This window comes from Paramisgurnus dabryanus, chromosome 14 (genome assembly GCF_030506205.2).
Source record: "Paramisgurnus dabryanus chromosome 14, PD_genome_1.1, whole genome shotgun sequence".
Taxonomy (NCBI): domain Eukaryota; kingdom Metazoa; phylum Chordata; class Actinopteri; order Cypriniformes; family Cobitidae; genus Paramisgurnus; species Paramisgurnus dabryanus.
The window spans coordinates 7,520,182-7,546,635 of record NC_133350.1 but is presented as its reverse complement, the minus strand read 5'-3'; positions in this window follow the sequence as shown (position 1 = coordinate 7,546,635).

The following is a 26,454-nucleotide window of genomic DNA, read 5'->3' as shown; positions in this document are numbered from 1 at the left end:
TAATTTAAGTTTTAAAGTACCTGGACAGCAGTGGTGTAGTTGTGATGTACCGTCCCAGTAATGTATGCCAGATTGCAGCCGTCTCCTAAATCCTTCACAGCCGGTAAGATGCAAATTGTATTCAGCACAGATTTTGTGAGCATGTTTCCTGTTACCTGAATCAAGTGTTGAAACATAACACATGACAGCAAAATTCACAATTAGAGGAATTAGCGAATTTCCTTTTGCTTTTAAAGTTAAAGGGACACTCCACCTTTTAAAAAAATATGCTAATTTTCCAGCTCCCCTAGAATTAAACATTTTATTTTTACCATTTTGGAATCCATTCAGCCGATCTCCGGGTCTGGTGGTACCATTTTTAGCATAGCTTAGCATAATCTATTGAATCTGATTAGACCATTAGCATCGCGCAAAAAAAATAACCAAAGAGTTTCGATATTTTTCCTATTTCAAATTTGACTCTTCTGTAGTTACATTGTGTACTAAGACCGACAGAAAATTAAAAGTTGTGATTTTCTAGGCAGATATGGCTAGGAACTATACTCTCATTCCGGCGTAATAATCAAGGACTTTGCTGATGTAACATGACGGCAGCAGGCGTAGTGATATTACGCACTGCCCGAAAATAGTCCCCTGCCATTGAAAGTTACAAAGGGGACAATATAACCATTCACAGTAAAGTTGTCCAAAATTAAGACATCATGCATTATAACAGTGTTTCATTGTGAGGATCATATTTTTGTGCATACAAATCTTTCTGTGTTCACAAAATGTGCGTGCAAACCTTTCAGAAATGTGCAAGGAACAGTTTGAAAGGGTCAAACCCATTTAAGCGCATTCACTCTTTGGCTTTGTTGTGCCGTTTTGTCACTTGTCTTTTTTCCTGTGTCTTCATCTTTCTTTTCTCGCTCTGTCCTTCCCACATTAAAGAGTGAAATGCATAAATAGAAGCAGATTTCAAAGCCACCCCCTCTCTCTTTGGTCCTCCAGGGACGAGCGCAGAGAAGATCTCTGCAGGGGCTACAGAACAAGAACAGAGCAGAGGGAATACAAAACTCTGAGTTATGAAGCTGATGATAAGTCTGCATGGCAGGGTGTTAATTGACCAAACCAAGAGTCCATTTGAAATCTCTTAACTGGTGAACTGTCACATTGAAGTGATCTCAACAAGTTTGGTTGGAGGCAAAATGATAATTGAGGACTGTTATAGTACAAAAAAGATTTTTGGAAAATGTTTAAGTATATTGTTAGAAAATCAATGTCCTTAGCAGTCACTGGGGTGGTACCCTTTCAAAATGTACACTTTTGCACCTTAAGAGTTATTATATTAGTAACTCAAAAGTACATATTGGTACCAAACAGTTCATATTAGTTAGCAAATGCATACATATCTGTACATATAGGCCCCTATTTAAATGGTACTGCCTCAGGTACTGTCCTTTATTACCATTTTTGTGACTGTGTACAATAACCACTATGGAAGGAGGGTGGAGGCTTTGGAAAATGGGGTCGGGTCGACTACCAAAACACACTTGTAGCCAATCAGCAGTAAGGTGCGTGTCTACTAAACGACATCGTTGCCTGGGTTGCGTATGTGTGGGGAGGGTCTATCAAAAGAAGGTCCAGATTCTATTGGGGTAGGGGCGTGTTTGTTTAGGTGATTTCAAATGTCAACATTGGCTTTCAGAGATCACGGACCCTTCCTTTACATACAGTACTCATCTGTGAACATCAACACTTCTATCACAGTTGTTATAGTAGAGAACTTCACAAGGGTCAGTATATCATTTTGCAATTTAAACCATTATGGTTTAGTTAATAAAGATAAAAGCCAAATGGCCTGTAAATACATTTATTTATTATATTGCATTTTGCACTTGCCAATTTTGCACTTGCTAATTTTGGACCCTGGTGATATATGAAACAAAAGGTGCGTTAAGTATCACCAATATACTCTTTAGTATAATGAGTATTTAATGACGGGTAAGGTTGCTGGGAAATGTTGTAAAATATAAGGTGTGCTACAACTTCATTAACAAAAAATACTTTGATATCACTGTAAAGTCATTAATTAAAACAAAGTCTTTTTATCATACCAAAAACATGATATAACCAGCATGCAATTGTGCCAAAAAAAGAAAATGTGCGTAAAGTGATATTAATACCATGGTATTTTTATATTTTTCCTAGCCACTGGAACCTGCTCAGCATTCCTGCACTCTGTTGATGTACAGTACTGCTTTCACCCTTGATGTAGGTAGTTCTTGGCTGTCTGTTTGGTGTCAGACAGAAAGAGTGAACGAGAGGAAAACAAATGTGTTTCACGGTTGTTACATCAGTGATGACTGACAACAGTGGTGACGTACTGTGCAGTGAGACCCCGAGTATGGGTTCTCCATCCTCACCTGTCAAAATGCATCACTTTTGTTAGAATCCTGATTCATCACAACGAACTGCATAACTAAACCAACCTTTCACCAAAATTACCCATAACCCAACAATCAATGAGGTCATGGATGGGAGTTGTGAATGATTCAGCTGTGCATGTGATGTACTGAGTGTTGATGATGATTCCTTTTATCCTTTTTCCATCTTTATATATATATATATATATATATATATATACGTATATATATATACACACACACACACACACACGCAAACACGCGAGCACACACACATATGCATGCACACAAAGTGTTTTGTGTTTCTCTTTTACTAAAAGCTAAAAGGTGTGTGTGCATGTGTGTGTGTGTGTGTGTGTGTGTGTGTGTGTGTGTGTGTGTGTGTGTGTGTGTGTGTGTGTGTGTGTGTGTGTGTGTGTGTGTGTGTGTGTGTGTGTGTGTGTGTGTGTGTGTGTGTAAGAGAGGAAGATTGTACTTAGTTTCACTGTTAGAGAATCCCCTGAAGTGATACAGACCACTTTATCTTCAAAGGTCACCTAAAACAAGATAGAGTTTATTAAAAAATGTATACAGGACACAACCACACACGTACATACAGTACACAATAACTCCAATGTAAACTGCTTTTTTGTTATGGAATGATGGAATACTCTATATGCTATGCTGTATAGTATCATTATAAGTATCACATCATATATTAAAGGAACACTCCACTTTTTAAAAAAATAGGCTCATTTTCCAGCTCCCCTAGAGTAAAACATTTGATTTTTACCTTTTTGGAATCCATTCAGCCGATCTTTGGCTCTGGCGGTACCACTTTTAGCATAGCTTAGCATAACCCATCGAATCCAATTAGACCATTAGCATCGCGCTCAAAAATGACCAAAGTGTTTCAATATTTTTCCTACTTCCCAGCAGGCATATGACCAACCAGCCCATCCTCACCCCATGGCGTCAATATTTGACGCCACTTGACCATGCGTCAATATGTTACGCGGAGGGTATACCCTTCGCGTCATTTTTTGACGAACTGGGGACTTCAATACTATTGAGTCCGTTGCATTCTCTTTCCTATTTTCGTACCATTTTCTTACCTTTTTCGCGTCGGTTTAGGGTTAGATTTACATAATGACATCCCTACCCAAACCTATCCCTAACCCCAATGTCAGGCGACAACTGTTTAATTTCGCGTACCTAATAGTATTGAAGTCCCCAGTTCGTCAAAAAATGACGCGAAGGGTATACCCTCCGCGTAACATATTGACGCATGGTCAAGTGGCGTCAAATATTGACGCAATGGGATGAGGATGTGTTGGACCAACCTTCAACGTTGAAATTTGGTTTAAATAAGGTCAGTAGTTTGTTCAACATTGAAACAACGATGAATGGTAAACAGTTGCAAAAGTTTAATAAAATGCTTAAAAATCAACATGAAATTTGATTGAAATAATGTCAGTTGTTGTTCAAAGTTGAATAAATGTGCAAAATCAAAAGGTAATTCAATGTTGATTCAACCTTATCTTTGACGTTGATTTAACGGTGAATCAACGTTGAAATGCCTGTTGGGTTGACTCTTCTGTAGTTACTAGGGGTGGCACGGTCCATGAAAAAAATCCGAACCGTTCGGTTCGCTTGTCTCGGTTCGGAGCGCGTGTGTACCGCACGGTTCAACGGTTCATGGCATGCGCAATGTAGTCTCATGCCCTGTATGTGACCTCAGATAGCGTGTTTCCCTTTCGCGCGAAAGAAGAGGTGACTGGTTTGGAGTATAAGTACTGCAGGTTATGTTACGTGTAGAAATGGCAAGTGGGAGAGAAAAGGAAGTCTGCCCGCAGTTGGAGGATGCGCCAGCGTCGTATAAGTTTGGTGTGTGGAAACATATTTTTATTTCATGTTACTTATGATGACAGCGGAAATAAAACAATAGATAGAACTCCAGTCTATGGGTTGAATGTGCTAAACAGCCACAGGAGATCGCCTTCTCTCCGACCATTTATCTAATCTGAGGTACTGACAACAATGTTTTACGTCTTTTCGTATTCAGCGCTATTTTTAGCCTTTCATTGATAAAATTAAAGCGGCTGATTTCCGCGTAGTTTCATTTTGCTAGCGTGTGAAAGTTGCGCGATCTTATTTCAGAAATTGCCCCTCAAAGTAATCAGGACAGAAGTAGTCAAAAGTGGACAAAAGAGAAGGATTTAAATATTACAGGTGTTAAAGTTATGTTTCTCTCTCGTCCACATAAACTCTCAGTATTAAAGCAGCCTCTCAGTGATAAATCTAAGAGCTACACTGAAGTTGGCATTTTAATAAATGCAAGTTATCTTTGTGTGCTAAAAATGCACATAAAGTTTATGTAGATGGCAATACACATTCTCTTTTTTGCCAAATAAATGAAAAGCATGTTGAAATCATCAATGTCTTCCCTCTTGCTGTATCAAAATCTCACCTGGCTTTCCTCAGAGATGGTCCCAATAATGTGCTTAAAGTCAAATTCAGTTTGTGCATGATTACATGATATAACTTTTTTTAATACTGTATCCTACATTATGGATAATTAATACATTAATAAGATAATACATTTCTGGAGTGTTAAAAATTTAAAGAAAAAATAACAACAAGAACCGTACTGAACCGTGAACCGTGACCATAGAACCGTGATACGAACCGAACCGAGGGTTTTGTGAACCGTGCCACCCCTAGTAGTTACATCGTGTACTAACATAGATATGTACACTAGATGTCGCCTTGGCTGCAGCAGTTTATTGGATCGAATGCGTCAAATAGAGCCGCCATCTTGAAACAGGGGAATCCAGCATCAGCGTCATTGTAGGAAAAGTACGATAATGGAAATAAAATCACCATAAATCGTCATGAATGCGATTTTCTAGGTTTTCTTTTGGTTCGTTTCAACATTTAGACATGTATTTAGCATTGAGTCCAGAAAAAAATAAAGTTTTGATATTTTAAAAATATACTTTTTCTAACCATAATGCATAGTGCTAGTAGCCCTAACATCCATACGCAGCACAAAAGTCCGGCATCGTTCATGAATTCGGAGTACAGGCGGATATAATGGTATTACCTAGCTACTTCCAATGACAAGACCCCTGTTCTAAGATGGCGGCGGTTTTGACGCATGCTTAGAACCCCAAGGCGACATCTAGTGTATATATCTATGGTGTACTAAGATGGACAGAAAATTAAAAGTTGCAAATTTCTAGGCCGATATGGCTAGGAACTATACTCTCATTCCGGCATAATAATCAAGGACTTTGCTGCCGTAACATGGGTGTAACAGGCGCAATGATATTACTTTCAACAGCAGGGGACTATTTTCAGGGCACTGGGTATCATCATTAAAAGATTGAATGAAAATGTGTTAGTTCCTCAGGGGGTTAAAAACATACTAGTCTTTAATTCTCATTAATGGGAAGGTGGTTTTGAACTGTGAAGGTTTCAACATAATTTCATAGTTTATTTACAGTTATAGTTATAGCTTTCATATCTAAAGATTAAAAATAGATTTCTCATGACATGGGTTAATCAGCCTTTAATTTCTAAATTTTTTTATTGCACAAAATGGTTCACTGGCTCAGTATCATTTGGGAACCACTATACATAAACAAAGAGCTTTGGTGGCCTGAATTTAACATACAGTAAATGTCTGTAAAGAATCAATAACAAGAGTCCTTCTATGGCAGAATATTTCTGAAAAAAAAAAAATATATATATATATTTTTTTTTTTCAACAAGGTATTTGTTCCAGAGGTCAGTTTAGCCACTAGTCAGACCATTAAACAGACACTGGAACTTCAGGCCAGACGCGTAACTGCAGGACGCACATTTGTCTGATGAAAGTGTCTATAAAGCATCTATGTAGAACCATAACTGTTGCTATACCGTCTGGTTCACTGCAAAAATTTTCTTTACTTACTTAGTATTTTTGTCTTGTTTTCAGTAGAAATATCTAAGAAAATTTTGCATAAATTAAGTGTTTAAGAAAAAAAGAAAACTTATTTTAGATTTTTTTTTCTCAGACATTTTAGCTTGTTTTAAGTTTAACTTGAATTTATATTTTGTTGTCTATAAACTAGACTTATTTTCTTACGTTATTTTGCTCATAAAAAAGGATCTTAATTTAAGAATTTTTAGATATTTCTACTGAAAACAAGACAAAAATAATGAGTAAGAAAGTCATGTTTTGCAGTGTTTTACAAAGGTACACTGCAAAAATTTCTTTGTATTTTTGTCTTGTTTTCAGTAAAAATTTTTAAAAAATCTTAAATTAAGATGCTTTTTCTTGATGAGCAAAACGACCCAAGGAAATAAGTTTAGTTTTTAGACCAAAAATATCAAATTTAAGTGATTTTGTGCATAAAACAAGCAAAAAAATCTGCCAATGGGGTAAGCAAAAAAAACAACAACCTAATCTCAGGAATTTCCGTGGAATAGTCACGAAATTTTTATTTTCCGTAGCATTCTCACGAATCTCCACATTTTCTGTGGCCCTGCTACGGGCTGTCTTTTTCCATGGCATTCTCACGGATTGGTTACTCAACTGTTTTGTCCTATTTTCTTAACATTTTCGCTTCGGTTTAGGGTTAGATTTACATAAAATGACATCCCTACCCAATCCCAACTTTAACCCCAACGCCAGGCGACAATTGTTTAAAGTTAAGAAAATATAAAAGAATAAATCAGAAAAAATAGTATAACGTGACATACTAACGCAAACACCAAATCTAACCCTAAACCGAAGCGAAAATGGTTTGAAAATAGGAAAAAGCAGTTGAGTAACCAGTCCGTGAGAATGCCACGTAAAAGGACAGTCCGTAACAGGGCCACGGAAAAATGCAGAGATCCGTGAGAATGTGACTATCCCACGGAACTTTGTGAGATCAGGTCAAACACTAAATTGCTTACCCCATAAAAAATTTGATATTTTTACTGAAAACAAAAATACTAAGAATGTTTTTCTTGAAAATATTTTTTTGCAGTGTAGCACTTATAGTGGTTCCCCTATGATTTCGAACAAGTGAACCACATTGAGGGCTATTTACACCATTTCTTTTAAGTGTACATTTATGTACAAGTGAGGCAGGAGATCACTAAAGAGTTGAAATGAATCCCCCCCAAGAGGTGCAAGAAGTTTTTTTCCTGCTGCCTCTTGTTACCCAAAGCCACAAGCCAAAGCTGATTTACAGATTAATAGGTGAGTACTCTTCTTTTCCCCCTGAGAAAGTTCCACTTGAAAAGACATTAAAGATGTTTAAGAGGGATTAAGCCTTCACTAACAAATTCTTCAAAACCTTTTCTTCAGATAACAGAGGGCGAATTAGTAAACGGTAGAGAAGCGATACGGCAAAGACACCGGTAATAAAACCACCGTGTCAGAGTAATCTGTTCTCCACATTTAAAAATGAAATTATACACCTACTCCGCCATGAACACCTTTCATATTCTAATGCGGAATGAATTAACTGTGTTTCAAAATAATGAAAAAAACCTTTTTCTCAGGTGAAACATCTAAGCACCGGAATTCAGATTTGTTCTCCTTTCTAGGATAAACAATTGAGATATTACAGCTATCTCATTTGAGACACTTGTTTCCTTCAGGCAGAGTGTGTTATGAGAGAGCTGGATCTGGGTGAGAGTCCAGACCAGTGGAGATGGATTTACACCGAGTCTAATCCTCCATGTGAATGACTGAGCATGTGGTGCAAGCCAGCTGTGCCAAAGAAGCACGAGAGAGGAAAACGAGAGCATGCTGTGAGGATGATGATGAAGGATTTCTTGCTGCCTGTGCCGATGAAACCAGAGAAATGGATGCCTTGATGACATCACTTCCACTATGGACACGCCACCAATTTTCGTGCCAAACACAAGTAACACGTGTATCCAAAAGGTTTGAATTGGACTAGGGCACACTCGGGCCCCCAGTGACTCTCTTTCTTTCTTTCCTCTCACCCTCCAATGTGGCGTAGGCATCCATCTTTGGTTTGTAATGAGATAATTAACGCTGTTTGATTAATTGCAATATGGCGAGAGGGATCTGCAAGGTCTTCCCAAAGACTTAATTCAAACGTTGGGCCTAGCAGGAGAGCTAAACTATGTCACCTTCCTTTGGGCTGGGGAGAAAAGCTGCGGGGTAATTAATGGACTTTTGGACATAGGGGGTTGGCGTCAGACTTATGATCAAATTTCACCGTGTGCTGTAGTATTTGGAAGGTCAAAGGATGGTTTAATTAGTTATTATGAGACCCACAGAGGCCTTTCTAATACACACGCTGAGAAAACTGGTTAAAGGGAACTGGTATTGATTTAATGAAAAAAAGACCAATTGCACCCCATGACACTCACGGACTGAGCAGCTCTGGCTTAGTCAGATTCAACATCCAGTATATATCCTAAAGTGTACCATTTATGTATACATTTGCTAGTATTGTACCCTTTAGGTACAAATGTGTACTATTCGAAAAGGTACTGCCCCATACAAAAACATTTCAAATGGCCAATATGCTACATGCTTTTGCTAGTACATGCCAGAATGTATTTGGGTTTTCTAAAGTGTAATTTACTGTAAAAGTTCATGTTGTCAACTTTTAAGAATACACTAGCATGTACAGTATGTGTCATCATAGCTAATAAACATTAAATAAACCCACAGAGGTCCGATTTATATTTAATGGGGTCTTTAAAGGGCTCATCTGTCTTCTTGTCTGAAAAATAAAACACAAAACAGCACTCAAGTTCTATATCAGCCATACCGCATTCATCCATCAGCAGTGTTAAACTAACAGATCCTGAAACTGTACATACAAATACCATCAGATCTCATAAGTAAGGTAATGATTTTTGTCAAGCAAACATGCAACCAGACAGTTATGATATTTAGTGGTAAAGTGACAATCCTTCATTAAATCTTAACATAGATGTGCAGAGACATGCAGAGGCATGCTAAGACTTTCTAGACAAACACAGCTCTCTTGAGAGACCATCTTCACACAATTTTACTCACTCACAAAAATAGTAAAAACAAAGAACCAATAAAGTTGAATTTCATATTGAACCTATGGACTAAATGGAAACAAATCTTTTTTATATAAAAAATAAATGGTCGTAAGGGTTCAGTGTTTTGAAATTGAGATTTAAACATCATCTGAAAGCTAAATAAGCTTTCCATTGATGTATGGTTTGTTAGGATAGGACAATATTTGGCTGAGATACAACTATTTAAAAATCTGTAAATTTAAAACGCAAAAAATCGAAATACTGAAAAGATCGCATTTAAAGTTCAAAGTCCAAATGAAGTCCTTAGCAAAACATTACTAATGAAAAGGTTTGTTTTACCGCTCTCTACTGGCTTATCGCTGTAATGACGTTGTTGACTAAACGTGGAAATTTAAGGTTTTACAAAAATAAAAACTTGAATGGGAAATCCCCAAGAAACAGCTAGCGACGCAAGGTTGTATGCAAGTTTCTGGCCAATTTTGATCGTTAATTTGGCTTCATCCACTGTCAAAAATCAAACTGTATACAGTATTTAGGGGCTGGACACACCAAAACTTTTAAACGCGGCTGATAACGCATTGAGGACGCCGATTGCCAGCTGTTTTTCAGCTGAGTGCCACCTTTCTTCAGCTGAGCGCTTTGGTAGCTGTGATACTTTAGCTGCGAGCCGGTTGGTTGCTGTGGTAATGTCCTGCCCCTCCTCCACTGTGATTGGGCGGCCGTGTGAGAACTGACATTGACGAGCGGAGCTTTTCTCCCAAAGTTGAATCTCTTTCAACTCTCGACGCTCAGCGCCGAGCGCGGAAAAACCGCCGAGCGCCGGTTTTCAGCGCGGAAAAAACCCGCTAGCTGCTGGCTTATTTGAAAAACGCCGAGCTTCCATTGGAAACAATTGAAAACATGCGCCAGCCGCGGGCGTAAAAGTTTTGGTGTACACAACCCATTATGGTAGGAAATGTACTAAATATCATCATGGAACAAGATCTTTACATAATAAACGCTCCTAATGATTTTTGGCATTAAAAAAATCTATTATTTTGACACATGCTTTTCAGTTCTTCCAGTTTTTTGGTGATCGTTGCGGGCAAGAATCCTTGATCTTGCAGCATGTTTTCTTAAAAAAGCAATAGAATATGCGGGATATTTATGCAATTTTATGTGATGAAATTGCGAGATCTTGCAAAACTGGAGGAACTTGCAAAAACTGTTCGCACAACTTCACATAATCACGCCACTTCATTATGTTCCCATGGCAACAGGGGACATGGCTGCGCTTGTGTGAAGTAAATGCAAAAATTTTCAACTTTCTGCTAAGATATATGTGATTTTTGCTACGAAAATGCGAGGATTATAAAATCATGGAAGCCCGCAAATTTTGCGTGTGGAAATCTGTAATTTATGTGGCGAAAGTGCGGTGTATTTGAAAAAATACGGCCCCCGCATAAATATGCGGACTTTGGCTGATTATGAATTGAATCATGCGATCGCATAATTGCTTTTTTCCGGAGGGACTTTTTTGGCTTTTGCTACAAATATACCTGGTTTTGTGATCCAGGGTCACATTTTGGTTATTCAAATGTTCTTAACTTCCTATGACCCAAGCTTTGGTTTGGCTTGCATTTTAGATTTCTTCCAGCTATTTGGGGTTAGGAAGAGCAAATAAATAAATATAATAACCAAATATTTTTCTTAAAACATGAAAAATGCAATTGTCCCTTCGTTAAGCCACACCCAAAAACCACCACAGGCCAATTGTGGTTTAGCAACCGTAACTAGGTGCGGGGGTCTGACAAGCTTTCTAGCGAGGGAAACATGCAGAAGCGTTGTGAATATGGATTGTGTAAATCTGATACCTGGTATCAGGGCCGGCGCTAGCTATAGGCAGAGTAGGCAAATGCCTAGGGCCTCAAGCTTGGAGGGGGGGCCTCCATAACTGCTAAATCCATGTGAGCTAGTCCGACAGCAAAAAATACAGTTTTAAGGTGAGTTCGACTTTATGTGCGCCGCCGCCTTAGAACCGCAGGCGTTTGACATCAAAGTAACGTGAGAACGATTGATAAGCAAACTCCTCTGTATGATTTCTCGATTCGCTCTCGCGGTGCTTTGATATCATCCACCTGTCGGATCTTGCAGCGCCTCAAGAAGTTAAAGAAGCCTAGATGAACAGCATTCAAATCTCTGCAGCTGACCCACTTTGAGTGACGCTGAAAGCGGCTATCACGTCCTTTTCCTGCTTAGCAAAAGTAGGATGCAAAGACAGTTCAGCGCATGATGCAGGTATTTTAAAAAGAATGCACTTAAAAAATTATCTTAGCTTTGTTCCGTTTATCAACGTCATTTCAGGACAGATAAAAAAAAAGGTTGTATTCAAAGTCAAACAGAAACAAAACTGGGGTTATTATGGATATTTAAGGTATAAAAAGGTATTGAAAAACATATGAATACATCCATAGTCTAATAGATAACTTTATACTGTATATTGGTTCAGTAAGGGGCTGATCACACAAAACGTGTTTATGGCAGTTGTAGGCGCCTTTTTTGAATGATATTCTATGGGCAGGGAGCGTTTGCGCACTGTTTATGCACACTGAATGCCTTGCAGTTTTTGCCGCTGGCCGCAGCACACACTTTTGAAGGAGCGCTGAGCGGAAAAGCGGCCAACGTCATTTGCGTCTTTCCATTGTCCAATCGAAATAGGGGAGAGGCGGGCCTGTCATTGTGGTGACGGAGGTTTACAGTTGCTTTGATTTCTTACAGGGTAGAAAAACACTTTCTCAGATTATTCTGAAAATTAGAGGGGTGTGAGGGGCCTCCAACATAAATTTTGCCTAGGCCCTCCAAATATCTAGAACCGGCCCTGCCTGGTATCCTAAGAGTTTGGACGGGTTGGTGGATTTCACAACTAAATAAATATCGACAGGATTAACAAAAAAAACATGTTTGCTCCAATGTAAGAGCACGTTAGCTGGCTTCTAACTCTGTACATCAGTGCTTGCAAATAATGACGCTTCTTTGTTCATAATACATATATTTAAACGTAAAATAAGATGATTAAAGACAAGACGAAGGCTCACTGACATACTTTAAAAAATATTTTAACATTGTTTTAACATGAGTTACTCCCGGGGTTAGTTCTATAAGTGGGAGAATGTTATCATTGCAAAGTGGTCAGGGTGATGTCTTGTGTTTACTGCACTGTTTGATTTATAATTACAAGATTATTTTCACAAATTTCACTTACCCTGTTGTGCATGAACAAAGCTGTTCCACAATTTGTGTGTTTTCCATTTAAATGAGGCAGCTGCTGCTTGCGCCGAGACCTAACGTTATACGCTTAAGCTTTATTTTTAATAAAATTATTTTTTAATCGGTTGCATATTATGTGGTGGATATATCCCTCGAATGCATACTGCAGTCCCTTTTGTCTTGCTCTCTCAGATATTTCACCTGTTCGCCAAAAATGACTAATTATCTCCTTGGGAATGTGCATACATATTGTAATAGACTTCCAGGTGCAAAAGCTTGACTGGCGTAGCACAGTAACTAAGAAGGGCGGGGCTTAGCGAAGGGTCAACTGTCCACGGTTGTGTACAACAGGCTCCAGTTACACAGAAATAAGTATTTTGATGCAAACAACAAAAAATGTGATGTCCATGTATGTTGTCACACCAGGAGGTCAATGTTGAAATGTTAGACATAGACATAGTACATTAACAGACAAATAATGTGTTCGCTAAGTGATTTCTATATAGTTCAAGCTACCCTTTTATAAAGAATTTAGCTATTAGCATTACTACTTCCTCTCCAGTGCTGATGGGGTCTATTATCGGCACGCACACACATACACACACACAAGCATTGTTTGGTGCTTTCACACTCACTGCCTTTATGATCTCTCTCTCTTCTTTAGTAATGAAGGTATGGGCTCACACTGAGCTTATACATCAGCAGAACACTGGAGTATGTGAACCAAGCATTAGCTTTTTGAGTTCAAGCATTAGCTTTTTGAGTTCCTCTGCTGTGTGTCCATTATTCCCCTTTATACCTTTTGAGATGCATGGCGGGAGAGCACAGAATTCTGGGACGGCGGAGTCGAGCATCGTTGTCATCTGACAAAAGAGCTTTATTTATCTCCCTCATCTAATTACAATCTCTTTCAGTTTCATACTGTGTCTTCTGAGTGTTGTGCCCAAAACAGAACTCCAAACCATCTGTTATAGATTTTAGATTTTCTTCGTTCAACATTTTTTTTTAAGTCTTTGTCATGGGTAATGTAGATATTCACGTTTTTCATTATCAGCCCCAGGAGTCAATGATACATCTGGCAGTGTTTTGAATCTAACTACAGCCAGATTCATTTTATGTAAACACACTAGATGAATGTGAACCCTTTGATTATTCAGTGGCACTGTGAGATAAATGGTTATTCAGATGACATAAATGCATTCATGGAGACACTATTGGACTGTTCTTTGGCATCTTTAGAAGCATGAATAGAGCATGTGTGTAGAGATTCAGGCTTTTAAAAAGGCTGAGAAATACAAGTTAGAAAAGAAAAATCAGGTAACCTCAAAAAGCTTAGCACTCTAAAAATTGCTGGGTTATTTTCACCCCAGCGTCGGGTCAAAAATGGACGAACCCCCAACCTGCTGGTTTGTAATTTAGCCTATGCTGGATTGTTTCAACCCCAAATCCTGGGTCATTTTAACCCATTGTTGAGTCAAATATACACATTTTCTGGGTTCATGTATATGGAGGATGAAAAATGACTTAAGTGTATATAAATAAATTAATTAATAAATATGGTAATAAATAAATGTAGATATACGGAAATAAATAAATAAATAAATGTAGATATACGTAAATAAATACGTAAATAAATAAATAAATAAATGTAGATATACGGAAATAAATACGTTAATAAATAAATAAATAAATGTAGATATACGGAAATAAATACGTTAATAAATAAATGTAGATATACGGAAATAAATGTAGAAATACATAAACGCAAAAAATGTAGAAATAATTAAACAAATAAATGTAGAAATAATTAAATAATTAATTAAATGCATAAATAAATAAATGCAGACATAAAAATATATTGTTTTTTGCAGAATTTTATTGATTTCTACATTTATTTATGTATTTCTACATATTTTATTTGTACATGTAACCCAACATCTGTGTTAGTTCCGCTTTGACCCAAAGCTCGGTTAAAAAAATGCCAGCATTTTGTTGTAAACTACAGTGTCTGTACCATTAAACAAAAATTCCTGTCACTCCATTTTTTTTTTTTCTTTTTTTTTAACATTTTATGTAAAACATGATATTTACTTTTTAATAGGACTTGATTTTATGAATTGGATTGTATTTGTCTTGGGGATTAGTAAAGGATTGTCATTTCAGAGGGGGAGTGAGTTATTACATTTTGATAAAATCATTTTCTTTGTAAATCGCATTATGAACTGAGGATTTAGGAAACCATGTGTAACACAGCAGCAAGACTATTAGCAGATGCTGTTGTGTCTGAATAGAAACAAATCCATGATCCATCATCTAGTTGAAAAAGTTTTAATAAGTTGTGTAAAGAATATCTGTATTTTTTTCATAGTTTGGCTGGTCCTGCGACTTGTAAGTAAGTATGAATTACTTTTGACATATATGAACCAAGAGACATCATTACCGTCTACAGCCAACAGTCCGCTATATGGTGCTCCTGTATTTATGTAATTCAATGAATTCAGTGATGAGGAATGACAAGCCTGTGAACTTGATGTGCTTTGGCTTGTTCTGTTCATTTAGGCTATTCAGCCTTCCAGGTATGTTCAGTATGCTATTGTACGTTAACGTACAGACACCTATTCAGCCTGCTATTCTGTGTGATATTGTTTAGTTGAATAACTTGCCTTTCCAGATTAAATGTCTGTTCTTCGGCTTGGATTTTGTGAAATAATTTTCTAAAGAAATGCAACATGTAGTCCAATCAGCCATTTTTGATTGATGTGACTTATACTCCGGAGCAACTTATAGTCTGGAAAATATGGTACCCTATAAATGTCTACAGTTTTAAAATGCAATGTTTAAGCACAAGTATACAAGTTGGTCTGCTGCATTGGTCACAAAGGAACGAACCCAACCTATTAGGGTTGTAATTTAACCTACCCAGTCTCACAAAATTACTGTATGTACCTATAGTCACGTAATTGTTTAATTCTTTTCATGATACTGCATGAATTTCCGCGTTTTTCGTGATTGTATCACAAATGTCTGTTTATGTGTCATTGTCATGTATTGGTTACTCAACTGCTTTTTCCTATCTTTAAACCTTTTTCGCTTCGGTTTAGGGCTAGATTTGGTGTTTTTGCGTTAGGATGTCACTTTAAGTATTGGTTTATACTATTTTTTCAGATGTATTTTTTTATACTTTCTAAATTTTAAACGATTGTCGCCTGGCATTAGGGTCAGAGTTGGGTTTGGGTAAGAATGTCATTTTATGTAAATCTAACCCTGAACCGAAGCAACAATGGTAAAGAAATAGGACAAACATTTGATTAACCAATACAGTACATGACAATGACACATAAACAGAAATTCGTCGAAAAATAACGGGAATTCATGACAGTATCACGAACAAGAATCAAAAAATTATGTGACTATAGGTACGTAATTTTGTGAGACTGGGCTGAATTTAACCTAAACCCATTTCTTTCTGGTTTAATTTAACCAAACAGCTGAGTTTGTCCCTTTTTGACCCAAATATCCCAGCATTTTATACTAAGTAGGTACCCATACTCCATTGGCCATGTAGCATAGCTCATGAAGGACATTCCAGCTTCTCCAAAGTACACAGCACTCCAGTAATTACTCCACATGAGAGCTCATCGTCCCAGAAACACATACACCCTCGCCCCCATTTTTAAGTAAATACATAAAAGGATTTTTGAGAGGGTGGTGCGACTACATCCTCTCCCGCTGATGAAAACTTGATTTGTCAGCTCTTGGGGAGGAAAGCAGACGCACTTTTCTATGGCGGACAGCCGCCGTCGACTAACAAATCCAATTTCCAGTGGAACATGATGCCAAGTAGAGCCTCACGGGATACCGGTCACTGCGGACAACAACCTCCCACTACCCCTCTTCAATCTCTGGCATGCTCATCCGCCCGCATGAACAATTAGGCCCTGATTCCTTCATTATTAATCACGGTGCCCAGACAAAACACACGGTGTGATCGTAATTAAAATCTATTTGGGAGCATATGTGGCAGCGTCCCAAAAGGCTCAGGGTGGCGACGGAAAAAAAATTAAGTGGCAAATAAAAGCGAAACAACACAGACAAACGTGAAACTCCTTGCTTACAGAAATCTTCAGGACTATGGATGAATACTGGAAAATTTGTTTTTGTATGTGTATGCGAGAGAAATACTTGTTAAAGAGTGTGAGGTAAATATTCAGTCTTTGGGGAATACAAATAAAGTAAATGGTTATTTGCTTTCTTGTCCATGTTTTTGTATCTGGAATGAGTCCAGAGATGCAAATGGGATCCAAACAACCCAACGGATTGAACAACATCAATGATATCTTATTAAAACTTTGGCGGCGGTTCTGAAGGAAGAAAAAAAACATTCTCGCAGGGTATTAACAGAAAAGCCTGTTATGCTCCAATTTTACGAAACACCAAGGCTAGCGAGGAGATTATGTCTGTTGATTTAGCCTGATTTCAAAACAGGGTCATGAAAGATCACGTCTGATGAACCACCTCCATCCACCCTCACACTAGAAGCAATGCGAGGATCAAAGGTCTCCAGAAACAGATTGAGATCAAATCGAGGGTCTGTGGAAATATGTTCACAACTGCCCTGAAAACATATATCCAAATAAAAAACTGATGAGAGGTTTGTATTTACAGGAGAACCACAGATTGCATTTCTGATCGCTTGTTTGAAACATCACTGTGGGTTTTTTTGGTCATGTGGGGTTTACTGTTTTATCTGAAGGGTTTTTGTGTTGTAGCTCTTCATCTGATAGCGAGCGATAATCCCTTGTATCTCTTGGCTTCATCTTGGTACAGGGGTTTGACACAAAACAACCGAAAAAGACGTGAAATCAGATAAACCTCTTAACAAGATTTGAATATGCAATTAATGTTTGGATTTATGAGGACTTAAATAAATAACTTAAGATGTCTTGATGATGTTCTGCCGATTTTACTTTAGATTCAAAAGCTGAGCTATGGCTGCACAAATAATCATAAATATAATAGAGATTATAATCACAGTAAAATGAATGATTTACTATTCATAAAAACAGCGATTAAAGCAGTCCATTTATATTTACTGCTGGTGCATGACAGGTTTCTATTTACATCAAAAATAGTCACAAACAGAGTGTTGTGTGTGTACAAGCTGTAAAAATGTTTTCTTGCATGTTTTTGATTTCTTTTTGATGATATAGGTGTGTCTTTCCCTTTATAAAGAAAATTGTATGTACATAAATCCAGTGGCCAATAAGAAACCTTTACAATAAACTATAAGAATATCAGTATTCATTAGCAGTCAAACATTTAACATTGTTAACAACTTAATAATTAGCAAACATAAACTAACAATGAACAACACATCCATCATTTTTTAATCTTAAGACATGTTAATTTCAGCATTTACCAATACATTTCTAAAATCAAAAGTTGTCTCTTTTAACATTAGTTAATGCACAGTAAATAATAACATGAACAATTGTATTGGCATTAAAGTCTGTGTAAAGTGATATTATATATGTGTTCTCGGTTTGTCACACCACAGACAAATTTGTTATTAAAGATCCAGCCATCTCTGAATGATAAAAACCAGCCAAGTAAATAAAATAAGTCATCAAAATCTGGGGAGAATAGACTTCTTTCTTGCTTGTGTTAGGGGCGGGGCCATGCTCGGTGGCTTTAGTGCATCATCGAGCCACTGTTTTAGCCCCGCCCAATTAATCCTGAACACAGAAATTGTGAAAAACGGTGTAACTCCACAGACCCTATCATACACCCAGTGCAATGCATAACTCAAGTGTCTTTTACTAGTTTCGACCGGCGCAATAATCATTTTCACGTGAAGCGCTTAGTTGTTTTAATTTTGCGCCCATGGGAGTTCTGGTTTAAAAATGAGGTGTGTTCAGGGGCGTTGCTATTTTGCGGCAACCAAAATAGACTACGCCATTGACCAACTAAAACCTGGTGTAAAGTCAATGGCGCAATGTTTTTGTTATTTAATGAGTGCAATATGCGCCTACAAATTGGACAACAGCACGCGTTTCCTTATCACACACATGGATGCGCAGCAGCACACAACTGTTTTTAAATATGAAATATTAAGTATTAAAATGTAAAAGATTATTATTGAGTCATAAATGAGGACCGATTATGAGACGTTAGAAGACGTGAAGCGCTGCTTCACCTGTAGCCTGGTAAGTAATTGAATGTTTAGCTTTTATTTTTATTTTTTTAATGCTACCCCACGGATTTATTGTATATGATGACTTTGTACCTGTGGATATGCTGAGATGAAAACGTTTATGCTTTTCGAAACTTTCACAGTGCTGAAACGTTTTGGAAAGGGCACTCGACACGTTTGTAAATTCTTTATCTCCTGTTTGTTACAAATAAAGTATTTTTAGAGTACAAAACTTTTCTTCCATATTTGTATTATTTTTTTTTAGATTACACTGATCTAGGCTAGACTATCTTTCCATTTACAGCAATTAAAAGCCTGCTAATTTTTTTCCATGACTGAAAGAAAACGACTTTTAAAGTTTTAATACAAAAAATAAAAAATTCAATACAAATGAAAACAACACATTTTTTACATCAATCTTAAAGTGATGGTCTTCTCCCTCCACTTAGTTTTTCAGTTTCAAATTCCGCCATCTAAATAGGGAATCAGCATTGCGCCAGCGTAACTGGTGTTTAAATGAATGAGAGCTGAGACTTTCATTGGTTTATTGCACGTTATGCCCAAAACACACTCATTACTCATTGCGAAAATGGGAACAACCCTTTAAGACTTTTCCGGATTTTTTCGGTCGTTAAATTAGCAAAAGTGGGTTCGGACATGCCCGTTTAGACTGTGCGCCGTGTGCATTAGACAATGCGCTTAAATCATTAAAATAGGGCCCCACAATTCAGTACTACATAGTTGTCTTTGTAATGTGTTTCAGCAGTACATTTCTAACATTTATAATGTGTTTAAAAAACATTCCCTGAAATTACTTTACATGCACTTTAACTAACATTACAAAGATTAATAAATGTAGAAAAACTATATTCCTTATTTTAGCTCAATGATAACAAATACAACTTCATGATAATTTATTTAAAAATCAAATAAATAAATAAAAAGAAATTATATCCAGTCTTCTAGAAAGAATATAAACTAGATTGCAACTCCAATGCACATAACATCCACACTATTTTCAAAGTTAATTACAGATTTGTTTTTAAAAAAAATTAATTATCACGCTTAGTCACATTTTTTGGTAAAAACAACAAAATACAAACACTGTGAGGCTGTCAATCCGATAATGAACCAAACAAAAACCCATCCAACACTAAGCATAGGAGTAAATGACTTAACAATCACTGTACTTAATAATAAATGAAAGGGTGCTGGGGGAGAGTGGTGAACATGCACTGACTTGTAAACACATTATTACTCGCGTCTGCCAACAACGGACCAGTGATTTTTACCCATCATCTACCAGAGGAGTTGAGCAGAACAATACATTAACCATGAGACCCAACATAACAATTGAGTTACAATGCATCAAAGACTCAAGTGAGTATCGATCTGTTCAATAAACAAACCTAGAAACAAAACACATTACCCTTGCTAACTGACTCTGGTGCCAGTTGCTTGAAACTATGAAGTTCCTGCAACAGAATTGAAACCCACATGGTTTAATTTATTATTATTATTATTATTATTGCCTAAAATGTTAATACTTTCAGATTATAGTGCCCTAAAACATGTTTTAAAAATGCATTCTGCTCAATTCTGCAGATTTCCATCCAAATCATTGTGGAAATGTGAAAATGTCCTCTGATTTAGTCTATGTCACCTTATTATATCTCCTACCCCAAACAAACACAACTAGGCCTATATCAGTTTATCATTGTGTTAAAGGATACCTGAAAATGCAGATGGGATTTTAAGAGCAGGGTTGGAATGAAACTATGCAGTTTCTGTGGCAGAAATGGATTTGAATAGCACTTGTCTGGCTCAATATGCCAATATCATGCCATCTAGCAAAGTAAAACTGCTTTTGGTGGATTTATGGCTTACGTAGTTTAAGAACATTATTCAATAAGTGGTTCATAATAGTCCACCGGGTCAATCTCAGCCAACATTACTCAGGTATTGTGCCAGTTTTCATCTACAAATTGTCTGTCATCCTCTGGGATGCCTCATGAAGCAAACTTTTCAAGGGTCATTCAATTATTGCATTATAGATATTTGATAAATGAAGACTTTGTTTCGCATCGTGTCAGCAGTGGTGCTGGTACACAAAGAATAAAACCAAAATCACGATGCTCCTATTTCTAGGTCTTTTTTGTTGTGTTTATCTCTCTCTCTCTCTCTCTCTCTCTCTCTCTCTCTCTCTCTCTCTCTCTCTCTCTCTCTCTCTCTCTCTCTCTCTCTCTCTCTCTCTCTCTCTCTCTCTCGTTCTTAACAGTTTGTAACTGTGCTGTTTGTACTTGTTCAGCGGTTTAAAGAAGAACTCCTCTGGAGAGATGCTCTTGTTGGAAATAGCTCTTCGCTAAAACAGCAATGTTGTCAGTTAATGCAGGCTTGATGTGACAGTGCCGTCATGGGAGAATGTTGACATCATCACATTTATTCCTTTCATTTTTATTTCTTGCTAAAATAGACCAAGCCTTCATCAAGTAGTTCACTCTGTTGCAGGTTAATGCATTTTTTCTCTTTAAACAAACAGTAAGGAGCATCATTACAAATGGACATTGCTTAAATGAAGCACTTTACCTCTGTTCTTACTGGGTGGGTCTGTTAGGATGAGGAGCAAAAGATCCTGCTGGGATGATTCAGATGAATGACCTATGAAAATGTCGAGAACAGGAAAACATACAGGGTAAGGTTTGGGAAAGAAAACAATGGGCACATGTTTAATTCTGCCTTATTCACAAACACATGCACAGTGAATATTTATGGTTTAGCCCACACTGTAAATCCCTTGTTGCACTTACATTTTTAAGTTTAATCAGCTAATTAATTATACATTTTTGACTAGAAAGTATAAAATAAAGTTGAATAGCTTAAAGAGGACATTTTATAAGACATTTTTAAAATATCAAATAAATCTTTGATGTTCCCAGAGTACATAAGTTTTAGCTCAAAATACCATATAGATCATTTATTATAGCATGTTAAAATTGTCACTTTGTAGGTGTGAGCAAAAATGTGCCGTTTTGGGTGTGTCCTTTAAAATGCAAATGAGCTGATCTCTGCACTAAATGGCAGTGTTGTGGTTGAAAAGTGCAGATTAAGGGGCGATATTATACCCTTCTGACATCACAAGGGGAGCCAAATTTCAATGAGCTATTTTTTCACATGCTTGCAGAGAATGGTTTACCAAAAATAAGTTACTGTTTTTTTCACATATTCTAGGTTGATAGAAGCACTGGGAAACCCATGTAAAGCATTTAAACATGGAAAAGTCAGATTTTCATGAAATGTCCCATTTAAATTAATTCAACATATTTTTATAATTTATTGCAACTCCTCACTAGTCAAGAAAGTTGTAATTGTACATTCAAGTTGATTAAACGTAAAAATGCGATAAGGAATTTTTTTACATAATGTCTTTTCTTAAAATTATTTTTTACTTAAAGTTTAGTTACATTTTTGGTCAAAAGTAAACAAAATTGGTTATTCAGCATGTACATAACCAAACTGTGCCCAAACTGTCTGCTTACACTGTAAAAAAATTCCATAGAAATTACAATGTTATTGCAGCTGGGTTGACGGAACCGTAACCGTAGATTTACGTTTATGTTATTTACTAGCAAGAGTTTGTTCAAAGTTAAATACATTTTAAATATTAACAAGTCTTTATCTTTACAGAATAAAAGTATACAATAACAGCCTCATGCTAAGCATTCTGGGAACCAGAAATCATCATCAACCTTTTTCTGTTTTTTGCTTCAGATTTTGTTTTTCCAGAATGTTTTGCCTGATGCTGTTTTTTTAGTTTTACTCTGTAAAGACAAAGACTTGTAAATGTTTAATGTTCATTTAACTTTGAACAAACACTTGCCAGTAAATAACATAAATGTAAATCTACGGTAAATTACCGTCAACCCAGCTGCAATTTCTACGGAATTTTTTTACAGTGTACCTATAGCCCAATTCAAAATATTTGAGTAGTTAGTTTGGATATTGCGGAAAATGTCAATTGTTTTTTTTTTTAAACAATGTACAGTATATAAAGTAATCTGCAATTTAATTTTTTAAAGGGGGCATTTCAATTGGGGGGATCCAATTCTAGCACTTAAACAGGGGAAAAAATTATTTTCATGATATGTCTCCTTTAAACAGAGATGGCGATAAAAAGTTTAAAGTTACAGATTGAAGCTTTAATTAATTCCTGAATTAATTAAATGTCCCTTTAGCTTAGTGGTATAGCATTGTGTTAGCAATACAAAAGGTTGGGGATTTGATCTTATGCATATACTTATAAAATGTACACCTTATAATGCACTGTAAATTATTGTAAACTGCCAGATGTATGTAAATCTTTCAATGTTACTATTACAGCTCAGAAATCAGGCATTATATATCAAAAAAACAAAAGACTCTAGCTTAATGTTTTAATAAAATAGTTTTGAAAATGTTTTCAAAATATACAGTGCCTTTATGGTGTAAAATAAACAAATGTATTTTGACATTGCAAATCAGATTCCTGTACTGTATATGTTTAATTTAAACAAGCTTCCACTTTGTTGCCGAATAAACTACAATATGCCAATAATGTAATAGAGTACAATTTATGCAGATAGTATAACGTCTGAATTGCCTTAATTATAGAACATAACTCTACTCTAATGGATTTAACAGCAATAAAATTACTAGGCATGAAAACTGAGTGGTAAAGACATATAAAATATATATTTGGGGACAGATATATAAGCCCACACCTTGTGCTTAAAATATAGCTCTGCCCATATTTTATAACATATATTAATGTCTTCTCTGTTTAGTCATAAAGCAAGTCAGTAGATACAGTACACACACGCACACACATAAACACATTTTTAACTATACAATTGCATAACGGCCACTACTGTTTTATAGGATTAATGATTGCTTTCTTGAATTTAATCTTTTGGAAAATTAGCAATTATAGCAACAGTGCCCAGCCCATCACGTTTACAGCGAATAAATACGGCATCCATCTGCATGTGGTGCTTTTATAATGAACGCTTTCATATGGGTGCAAATCAACTCTCCCCGTGTACCACAATTATCTTCATTCTGCATCTAGGAATCAATGTCTCTTTCCTTTATCAACCCACAATTAGTTTCACAATGAGAACGAGTTTACCAAGCTCACACTCTTATGGGGAGTTTGTCCGAGACCTTCAGAACATCACCACCACATTCATTTAGGAGCACAGCACACCCCGGTGTGTGAGTTTGTATGGAGTCGTGGCTAAGTCACGCAGGCCTGTTCGAACTAATTAAAAGTGCCTTATTGATTGTTCGAGCTGGGTGCTGTGTTGTTGGTATACTGGCCGGTGTGGAGTGTGTGTGCACGGTTACGTGATCATGTCATTGCTAATTCATTAGCAAGCCACACTTTGCATGGTGCATTGATCTGACAGAACAAACATGTGAAACACACATCAACTGTCAGGCTAAAAAAAGATCAATTGGAAAATGGGAAGTCTGGACATAAGCACCACTACACATGACAGAAAATGTGCACCACTTGTTAATAGTTTGTGCCAAATTTGCAGAAAACCTTTGGCACAATGGAAAGTTAACCACAACTTGCAAAGAATTTTGAGGAACTTTGTCCGCCAATACTGGCAAACTGTTACTGAAAATCTTTGGCAATAACAGGCAATCCATCTCAGCTGTCAAAATTTTTCCTGAAGTGAAATGTGATTGTGGAAAGTTGACTTCAAATATTGAGCTGTGTCTTGCAGTTTGATACTTACAGAATTATTTTTATAACATTATTTAAGATTTTAACATTTTTTCTTAACATGTCACTTAAAAATTTTCTTGTTGTTGAATTGATACAAGATACAGAACATACAGTGGGGAAAATAAGTATTTGACACATCAGCATTTTTATCAGTAACGGGATTTCTAAGTGGGCTATTGCAGCCCAGTTTTACGAAATTTCTTTATACAGTCACGTAATTTTTTGATTCTTTTTTCGTGATATTATCACAAATTTCCGCGTTTTTTCATGATCGTATTACGAATTCCTGTTTTCGTGTGATTATCACGTATTGGTTACTCAGCTGTTTTGTCGTAATTTCTTACTATTGTTGCTTCGGTTTAGGGTTAGATTTACATAAAATGACATCCTTACCCAAACCCAACTCTAACCCCAACGCCAGGCGACATTTAAAAAAAATAATAAAAAATAATAGTATAAACCAATGTATAAAGTGACATTCTAATGCAAGCACCAAATCTAAACCAAAACCGAAGCGAAAATGGTTTAAAAATAGGAGAAGCAGTTGAGTAACCAATACGAGATAATCACACGAAAAAAGGGATTCGTTATACAATCACGAAAAAACAGTAAAATTTATGATAATATCACGAAAAAAGAATTAAAAAATACGTGACTATATCACGAAACTTTGTGAGACTGGGTAGGCTATTGACACAAAATTTTCACCAAATGTAACCATCAAGTAAAATATTGAGTTCATACAAAGAAATCAGAGCATTTAAGTATACAAGTTGAGTCATAATAAATAATATTATTATATTATATTAAACTTAAGACTACCTTAAATGTTTATACTTTTTTTGGGCAGTTTCCCAGCAGGGCTTATTCTAGTCTCAGACTAAAATGCATGTTTGAGTTGCATTTAAAAAAATAAATAAAAACACACCTGTTCCTGACTAATTTTAACATATTTGTGACATTTTTTGTCTGAAGATTCACCCCTGTAGTGTTTTTGTAAGGTATGTTTGTAAAAACTTCTTAAATTACCTAATATAAATAAGGCCGAGTCCTGGATTAGCCTAAACCCTGTTCGGGAATCCGCCCCTTGGGGTTAATGGATGCAGGTGTGCGTTAAGGAAGAGCTGTGTCTTGAAAACGTTTTGCATTTTGTACACCTTTTGCACTTTTCTTTTGTTCTGTTTTTTTGTTTTGGGCTTTGATGAAGCATTGAATAAAGAGTGTTTATAAAGAGAAGGTGTAAGCCTTGCATATAACCGTGTGCGTGATCTTCCCTTTTTTCTGTGGTTATAGTCCTTTGGATCTACTGTACACACCTGACTAACTACACACTTGTGTCTTTTGACATTTGATGCTGCTCAAAATAACACCACATGTTTATTAAAGTGAAATGCAAAAAAATTGTACATAACAATTGTGAAAAACTTAAAAATGGGTGACCAGACAGAATCCAAAAATCTGGCATCTTCCACAAGCAACATATTGAAAAACATAGAGAAAGAAAGAAATAGCCATACAGGAATATGACAGAACAAGATTTAAATAAAAAATGTGGCGAGGAAAGAGAAGATGAGGATGAGAAAGTGAAATATGGGGAATGGGAAAATTGGAAAAGTAGAAAATCAAAAAGAGAGAATGAGAAAGTGAAGGCTGGCAAAAGGATTGACAATGTCTGGCACTTAGTACAGAGCATCTGACAGGCATGTAAATCTCGCTTTTGAATGGATCAGCTTGACATGCACAAGTCCTTGTACTTTTCAGTCACACACAAACAGAGAGACCCCACGATGCCAATGCCAGAGGGACACATTCACCATTATGGC